The sequence below is a fragment of the Clupea harengus genome, chromosome 3, assembly GCF_900700415.2.
Source record: "Clupea harengus chromosome 3, Ch_v2.0.2, whole genome shotgun sequence".
Classification (NCBI taxonomy): Eukaryota; Metazoa; Chordata; class Actinopteri; order Clupeiformes; family Clupeidae; genus Clupea; species Clupea harengus.
The window spans coordinates 29,679,535-29,689,690 of record NC_045154.1 but is presented as its reverse complement, the minus strand read 5'-3'; positions in this window follow the sequence as shown (position 1 = coordinate 29,689,690).

Sequence of the window (10,156 nt, the reverse complement as noted above, 5' to 3'; positions counted from 1 at the left end):
GGTGGCTCTATATGTATGCATCAAGGTCTGCGACATAAAATATGGTGACATTCAGCAAGCTCGGCAAAATCTGCACGTGTTGTTCTGCTGGAGAGCGACATCAGTTCTTCGTTCGCCATGTGCCTGTGGCATGTTCTCAATGTGCAGACTCACTCTTAGCGGGAAGCGCTGTTTGACACTTGCAGTCACAGTGCACTTCCGACCCTTTTATGTCTGAGCATAGATGACGTTCATATGTGAATACGATAACACATTCCACTGGCACATCCTGAAGTAGGACACAGGTAGGGTAACCATATGCTCAGGGAGGGGTGGGGGTGGGGGGGGGGTAACTGGTATCTCTACTGCAGGGTAGATGTACAGGAGCACCATCCACGGTTCACATCACTCCTTATTAATCACCACGCTACCATGGGTAAATTAGCCCTTGTTTTAAAAGGGTGAGTCAGTGGTAATGGCAAATGGAACCTTGAAACCTGATAGGAAAAATAAGGTCAGTTTGAGTGGTTGTTGACATTAGAGTGTGTGTGTGTTTGTGTGTGTGTGTGTGTGTGTGTGTGTGTGTTTGCACGTAGCTGCACATACATGCACACGTGTTTGTCATTGGGGGTTAGGATGGAGGGGCTAGGTCAACATCACTGCCAGTAATCATCCACTTTTAAGCAGCCTCTGCGTCTCTCTCCCTCCCCTAATTATTGTTTGGAGAATGAATTATTGAGCAGCAGCAGCAGCAGCAGACGCAGCAGCAGCATCTCTCTGAGGTGCAAAGCATCCCTGGCTGGGCTTAGGCATCTCATCTGCGGTTGGACGACGAGTGTCTAATGGAGGGGAAACTCGGTTTGAGAAGAGCCCGTTTTATTTGGATGTAACAGCCGTGTGCACTACCCCACTACATCAGACTCACTCTTGTCTCCCGGCCACTTGGCTGGCCTACTTTCATCGAACAAAGCGCTCAAGGATTCCTCCAAAACATAAGGAGACAATTCTGTTTTTGTGATCACTTGTGGTCAGTGTTGTATAGTAACGAAGTAGAAATACTTCGTTACTGTACTTAAGTAGTTTTTTTTTGGATATCTGTACTTTACTTTACTACTTATATTTCTGTTTACTTTTACTTTTACTTCGCTACATTTTGCAAAGAAAACTGATACTTTTACTCCGATACATTTCCAATGAAACCTTCGTTACTCGTTACAAAATCAAATCATCTTTAGAAAAAAAAAAATCATGGGAGTGACGAGACCAACGTCGGGGACTTTGGTAGAACAACGACTGCAAGCAGGTTTGGCGAATCAGTGGTCCTAGCGCACGTTAATGCGCTATTGACCGTTCGCAAAAGCCCCATACTCTTAGTTACTGTTGCTACGTCTTTTGAACTCGTTCATGCACTATACTGTCTGTCAGTGTCAATGATTCTTTTTGGAGTAATATCTCCGCGATATCCTGTAGATCAAGGCAAAATGCACTGCAATATGCAGTGGAAGGATGTATACAATAATCGAAGCAAAAGCATACAAGTCTCAATCAATAAATGATAAACCCCACGACCTCTTCATGCTACCAGCACAACCTTGTAGACTAGTCATGTTCTTTCACCGCTGGGTAAGATCTGTATATAATATTTCAAGCTAGCTAATAACCTACAAAGATTATTTATTCTTATTCTTTATTCCATCTCTGGCGAGGTATCTAGCTAGCTAGCTAGGATGGTGACAATATAAAGTACAGTACAGTAACGTAGCAGTGTGAAGCAAAATAGCTGCTAGTAACGTGATTGTTCAAGGAATGTGTGTGCATGTTGCTGAAAGTATTTCACAGTCACTGTACCGATAACTCGCTTGTAAAACTGATGATCCTGATGTAATGCTATGGCGTTGTATCAGATCGCCAGGTTATTGCTCTAAGGTTGTGCCTTATGCATACCTTGGGATACTCAGGAGCCCATTCACAAAATGTTACAAAGAATAAAATTTAAAAAATTCATAATGGCTTTTTGGGACGTTTTGTTTGAAGATGAACAAAAAAAATTCAGTTTCAAGTAATGACTGGGTTGTTACTTTCGGTGCTGCTTTAGTATTGCCTATTGTGTTCAAATAAGGCCCAGTTTATAAGTATGCTCATTCTAGTCGGAATAAACTTCATAATTCTGCTTTTTTATTAACAGCATTTACTTGTACCTTTACTTTCAATACTTAAGTACATTTAATATCAGAAAATTACTTTTGATACTTAAGTACAGTAAAGATCAGATACTTTAAGACTTTTACTCAAGTAGTATTCTAAAAGATTACTTTTACTTTTACTTGAGTCATTTTACAGTAAGGTATCTTTACTTTTACTCAAGTATGGCTTTTGGGTACTTTATACACCACTGCCTGTGGTTATGCACATTTTGGATGAAGCAGAGTTCCCTAAGCACTCTGAACTGATAGACTCTTAGAATCTTCTGAATCTATCTGAAAACATCTGCTCTTGCAGGGGTCAAATCATTAAAAAAAAGGTATATCATTCAAGAAACCATTCAAGGTATTAATACAAAAAAAAAACCTGAATGGATTTAGAGAAATTAGGTGGCATGGCACTCATCTCACGCAGACTGAACAACCTTTTTCAAAACCTGCCGTACACTTGCCATGTTCTGCTCAGCATTTATCAAGGCTGTGGGAGTGAGCCAGTGTTGAGAGGTTTGCATTTGAACTAAACAATTAAGAGATACTAGGGTGTATTGTGTGGGAGAGTTATTTTTGCTAGATTTTCCCACCTACATAGTAACAAAAAGATAAGGCAAACACTAATACTAATATGCTCTGCACACCCACTTACTTCATCTTTTGCTAAGTGCGTCATAAGTTGCTAATGTCTGTGAAAGGGTCCCAAAATGAAACGTTTTCACAGCTCATGAACCTCTGCTGCACACACAGTGTCATATGTGCTGACAGTCCTGTTATAAACACAGATATGGCTCACACCCTCTTTCTCTTACACACACACACACACACACACACGCACGCATGCACGCACGCAAACACACACACAGACATACACATACACATACACATACACATACACATACACATACACATACCCATACCCATACCCATACACATACACACACACATACACACACACACACACACACACACACACAAACACACACACACAAACACACACACACACACACACACACACACACAAACACACACACACACACACATACACATTCACATACAACTCTCACACAAATGTACATGAGCCATGGCATGACATGTGCCCGTGACGTGAGTCTGACCTAAATGCCCACTTCACATCCAACCCAGCACCGACAATTCTCCAGCACTGCACGTGTAAACCAATCACAAGAGGTTTAAATAGACATGTTTAAACTCGTGCCTTGCCCATTTCTTGGTGGTCTGCAGAGGCAAGAGAAAAGCAATCATTGTGATCTAAGTCAGGATTGTGATGCATTGCCCCCTGTATCTGGTCCTCTGCGTCTTCCTGTGACTGGAAGTCTTCATCCATTTCCCTTTAAGATGCTGGCTGCTAATTACCTTCATTAAACATTCATGTGCACATACAGGCAGAGGAAGCTCTGTATGAAAACCTGCTGTTTGACTTGATGCTCATATCCTCACAGCAGTTAAGTGTGCTCCATCTACTTGGCCACACATAAATGCACAAATACTGTACATGATCTCAGTACTTGCAACATTTTGCTGGAATAACATCCAATAGTCCTTGCAGAGTAGCAATTAATAAAAAGCAGCAATTAGCAATTATAAAAAAAAGACATATTGATTGACATCATAGAAAAGCGGCTGCCATAACAGTAGGACACTTTCCACAGCAAAGTGTCCCCAGGATCTGCATTTAGTGACTTTTATTTTTGCACCTCTTCTACCTCAAAATGAAAGCTAGTCTGGACAAGAGCAGATTTGCTAACAAGGGTGTCTACACAAGACAGTGTTCACTAACAAGGAGCTTATCCAATTATGTACTGACAAATGAGTGTATTTGTGTGCCTCCGTCAGCTCCAGTCTCAGACTGCACTGAGGGATGGGAGGATGAAAGAAAGGCTGAACAGATCTTGTGGTTGATAAGGCTCAAAAATACTACCATATGCTAACTCAACATGTAATCAATACTAAACGTATGTTCCCCACAAAGGATTATCTCTGCAGGGAATCCATCTGGGAGACTGTTAATAACCTCATTGACATTTACACTGACAGTACAGTGAATGTATGGTTAGCAGTTTTGTATAAGGTTCCTCTTTTGAAATTCAACAGATAGATAAATGCAGTACAGCGCCTTTGGCGTTCCCTCCATTCCTGCATACACTGTGTGAGAAATGATTTGTGTCTTTTGATTTGTGAGCCTGTTGAATAATCACAGACACTGGTTTTCCTCAGAGCATAATATACTAATAGCTGGTGGAACGCCAGTAGAGTTGTGCCAAATGCCACAGGAAGTGTTTGGAAAGACCACTGACATCCCCATTTATTGGGAAAAGGCAACTTCCTGGTTAAACCAAACCATATGTGGCTGCCACGGCTTTGCTTTTCTGCAAGACCCGTTGTCATGTCTTGAAGTTGAGATTTTAGACTGTTAAACAAGTCAGCTTTCAGCTTTCAATATTAAACCTCACTTTTAAACCGCCCATTCACAGTGTAGCATAGACACACCTTGCTTGATGGGTTTGAATTGCTGAGCAGCACTCTGTTTCTCTGGTGTTAACCTTGTCTAATGTTCCTGTTTTATGGGCCCTTAGCTGACCACCAATCTCTCTGTTCATTAAAGCTCATTAGGAACGGCTTATTCATATTGGTGCTCTCACCCATACACAAAATGGCAACAGCAGTGGGACGGTTGAGAGGGAAGCTCATCCTGATCTCTTTGCTAACTATCAGCAAAAAGCTACAGCACCATTTTATGTCCATAGCAAAGGGATCACAACAATTAAGGATGTATCCCTCTGGCAGTAACACATTGCAGAGAGAGTAAAGCTTGCATCGTTGTACAGTTAGCTCCACACTGTTCAGGGAATTATGTATATTTAACAACTGTTTCTATTTTGGTTTAATTGGTTTATGCTTGCAAAAAAACTAAACTTAAAAAAACCGAAACAAATCAGAGTAAACCCAAATCGGAGTGCTATACAACTCAAGTGCTACTGAATACATCTTAGACAGCAGCATAATGGCAAGCAGTGCCAATCATATGGGTGTCCTACGCTGGTGCGGAAATAGATAATGAATTATTCATTGGATTCCCATACTTCACAGCGATGGATTTTCAGAACGGCACTGCACAGGTCACTCACAGGAGCCCCCTGGGGACAGCTAAGAAGAGATGAGGCAACTGCATAACTCTAGGCACAGTAAAGGATGCTTCCCTAAAGGTTTTACCCTTTACTTCTCTTTAGGGATTATGCTGTAGGGTTAGAGCCAGTCTGCCGGTGAGGAAAAGATCAGTCTGGAGAGAGAAGGAGGTTTGGGAATGTGCTGAGTTGAAAGATGAGGTTTAGGCAGATGTGCACTGAAAGTCATTCAGGTTTATTAAAAACAGAAGGGGTCATTGTTAAATGATCAACGCTCATTTAAAATCAACAAATAGATTAAAGGTTCTATCGCGTGGAACTAAATTGCATTCATATGAAGAGCAGAGCACCAACAACAGATGCACAACAGACATCTGAAAAACCTTTGATCAGACATCTGAGAAAGGATTGTCACCATCTGTACTTTTCATGAGCCCAATAAAGAGAAGTTACATTAGAAACAGAGCATTTCACAGAGCCACTCTCATCTGACCGGCATCAATTAAAAACAAATCAAGTCGCTGTTGACGATTTTGAAAACAACAGGAGTTGAACCAAAGTGCTTTCCAGTCGAGGTAAATGCATTATACAAATATACACAAATAAAGAAATCAGAGATATAAAAGAATAATACACTTTAGCAATTATTCTTAGTTGACAAAATGAGGCACTAACCACAGAATGTATCTGCTTATCATATTTTAGATCAGAGGTGATCTGAGGTTCTTTACAACAGGCTTTTTGTAAATGGACCGTGTATGCTGCTAATGTAAGCACTAGCAGTTGGGGAACCAAAAGTAATAAACTGTCATGTTTTCATGAAGTTTAAGGAAGCTATTTCCCATCCAGTATTTAACATCCTCAAAACAGTCAGAAAGGGGCTGTTAATCATCATGTCCAGAGCTAAGAGGTAGATAAGTCTGCGTATAATCTGTGTGGCGGTGATACGAGATCCCATGCTTTCTGAATATTTGGCCAAGGGGCAATAACAGTGAAGAGAGAGAACAGAAGAGGACCTAGCATTTGAACCTTGTGGCACTCCACACGAGAGGGGGCCAACATTTGAAGAGATGCCATCAGTATTGACCACAAAGGTACAATTAGATTAATAGGAGGCAAATCACTGAAATGCAATTTCCTTTGCGCCGACACAACGCTCCAGCTGCTCTGGTCACACTCTGCGGTTCACTGTATTTAACGAACCTGACACGCACACCCTCCAGCTGAGAAGAGATCTCTCTCAGCTGAGCTCCATTTCCTGTCTAGCCAGGATCCGGTCGCTTGTTTTCCATTTGCCATCATCTTGCAAGAGTGGAGAGGAACTCAGATAGTGGGGATGGGGGGGGGGGGGGGGGGGGTTTCTAATCGCTGATGATTATGAGGAAAGCGCTCAGGGATGGGCCAAGCAGCTAAAGGTTAATGACGACAAGTTGCATGTAGTTGAGGAACAATCTGTTTGGTAACATATGCTTGTTGTTGCCCTTTTACATTCGTGTCTTGTGCTACTGAGTCATAGACTATATATAGATTGTATGCAAATAAAATTGCGTGAGGAAAACTGGGCTGTGGGAGGGAGAATAACAGCATCTCATGCCTGGACCTCTAAGGACTGCACATCTCGGCTGCTGGTTTGATTATTTTTTCGACACCGAGTCTTCTGTGCAATCACCCAGGAAATCCGCTGGGCTCTGAGGTCTGCCTGTGAATTAATTACCACAGTGCAATCAGCAGAAAATAACAGAGCCGAACCTGATATGACAGGGTTAGAAACAACCAAAGGGAAAAAAGGAGGGCAAGCTAGGAAAGCTGACACAACATTAGGAAAACAAAATAGGGTAGTGTTTCACATTAAGAGCCATTTAATTAGTATTAATCAGTAGTAATGTCTGATAATGTTGAGATAAATGGTATGGGATTCATCTTAGGATCATTAATGTAAAGCAAAATCAAATGGCATATGTTTAAATAATACTGCAATGGTAAAGTGAACTTTAATTAGATCAATAGTTTAAGCCTGTAACTGAAAACCAATAGATGGAGCTCAAAACAAACTACGTATGCATTCAACAACATCCACTTGGTTTCATAAAGTGAACTCATCAAAGAGAGGCTCCTGTCATAGAGTGGGAGGCCTGAAATATGACAAACGGCCTCCTAGCTTCACACTAATGAAAGTCTGTTCTGAGACCTGTCACGTATTTATGCAAGAAAAACATCTACAGTGAAAAATGAACCAGTGGTCAGGTGAAAAAGTTGGGTGAAGGACTCAAAATACGTGGCTTATACAAACATGCTGAGCATACTTCCACAGTCTCACTCAAACCAACAGGTTGGCCTCTCCCGGGCATCTCCCTCTCCATCTCCCTCTCTCTCTCTCTCTCTCTCTCTCTCTCTCTCCCTCTCTCTCTCTCTCTCCCTCTCTCTCTCTCTCTCTCTCTCTCTCTCTCCCTCTCTCTCTCTCTCTCCCTCTCTCTCTCTCTCTCTCTCTCTCCCCCCCTCTCTCTCTCTCCCTCTCTCTCTCTCTCTCTCTCTCCCCCTCTCTCTCTCTCTCCCCCCCCTCTCTCTCTCTCTCTCTCCCTCTCTCTCTCTCTCTCTCTCTCTCTCTCTCTCTCTCTCTCTCTCTCCCGGACATGAAAACCTCCCTGATATGATGCAGCACCACGGGGGTGGCTTCCCGCTGGGGATTTCAGATAACGTCCTTTGAAGTCTCCTGACAAAGTCATTTTACTCATGCTGATCCATGCCGATATCCGGACGGATAGTTAGGGATGGCCGGAAAACAAAGATGTGAGGGAGTTATGGAAATGTGACGGGAGGACTGGCAGGGTTCAGAGGACTTTGCCAGGGAACGGCTAATGGCTCCTCCTTACAAGCAAGTGAAGGTTTTGTCCCCTGCCATTGCCTGCGGTTGCATAATACCTGACTGGATGGCTGACTTCAGCTATGTTTTACTACAATAAATGTCCCCTGCAGATCTACTGATCTACTGATATTTTAGCTCATTTAGTAATATGGGTGTTCAGTCTGTTTCATTCACACTGATGCTCATATTCTTATATATGTATAATGTATAATATATACAGTATGTATACACGATTATTATTACTATTATATGTATGATTATTTATACAGATTTATACAATCGTGTTTGAATCCCTTTGAATCCATTTTTCAGGGGCATATATACTGTATATTTGGGGATGTTGCCCAAAGCAGTGTGTATATGTTAGTATATGGGTAACTGAACACTCAACACCATGGTTTGGATTTTGTTGTTGTTGTGGTTTGGTACTCTGTTTTGGTACTCTGTTTGGAAATGCGTTAGATGATAATAGGAAGTGGGTTGTGCCATAGTCGTATTTACTGACATCATCACCAATACCCTTCATATACGTGATCCCAGTGAGCTAATGGGAGTTGGTACATTGTGTGTGCCCATAACCATCACGGATGGCACCAGTAACTTGGCCTGACTATCTGCCTGCTAAGCTAATCGCCCATTACCCTGTCCCAATATTATAAGACATCTCAGATTTTCTGTGAAATGGTTGTCGGGGTAGGGATTTGTGACTGAAGCAACATCCCCGTTTAAAATATGGTGATTTGAGTTTACTTATGCATATGTAGTCTTGTGAGGTTTAGTTTTGTACCAGCATGTCTCTCCTGCCATAGTGATAGCAACTTTATGTTAATCTGTGTGATGACTTTCTCAACTGCAGTGGCAAAATATCATAAACCCCAGTTATTTAATTTGACACTCCCTTCAGCTAAAATTTGTGTCTAGTTGGTAAATGTAACATGGCCTTCAGGCAGGGTTGGGAATGAACTAGTTACATGTAATGGAGTTTCGTGATAAAATTATTGATATGATGATATTAAATTACAGTTACGAATCAATATGTTGGTGATTACAAAAGGGTCACATCAGAATATACTCTTTTCGGCAAACAGCTTTAAGTGTAGAATAAAACATTCATTCTGTACTTGATATTGAGCATGCAGAGGTTTGTCATTTGGGAATGAAGTGCCAAACATGATATTATGTATCAAATTAAAGCGAATCACACTATCAAAAATTGTATTGCAATTTTCTATGGACCTGGTGTGCAAAATTCTGTGTTTACTCAGGACACCTAGGGATCCTTGACTGCCAGGACAACATTACAAACAATTTTGACCTGCCAACAAGAATTACATATACAAATAATCATCCTACTATATACTTCCACATACACATAATAAGTGTGCAGATCGCTCACTCAGTACTCAGTAGAAGTACTCAGATTGAGTTTTGTCTCAACACATTTTGAACACTGCATCCACATCCATCATAACATGCCAGGCACGAGGCACGAAGGACTGTGCTATTAGGAGGCAGAGCAGGCATCATGGGGTCCCCCTGGACAACAGGACCATTATGGGGCTCCCTCGGAGCAGAAGTGCACCTGTGAGATGAGAGAACACAGCCTGCTATTGAATCTTCTCCAACCAAAAGGAAGGCCATTCAGAGAATCCAGAGCCAAGAAGAAGAGAGGACGGCCCTTCAGTTGCAGAGCAGCACAAAGCCCTGCTTCAGGTTTGCCACGAAGCTCAGGGTCACAGACATGAGAATGGGAGACTGACAAATAGCATTCAGGGACGGTCTCTTCTTATCTGACATTCATGGGATTTTATAAAGATTACATTGACACAACTGTGACTCCCTAACTCTGCCTTCATTCGCGAGGTAGAATACACCTCTGTTATTTCACCATGACTAATTAAAGGCATGCAGAGGATACATTGGGAAAAAAAGGAGCCTCAAAAGTCAGGCTAGCATTATATAACACCATACAACAC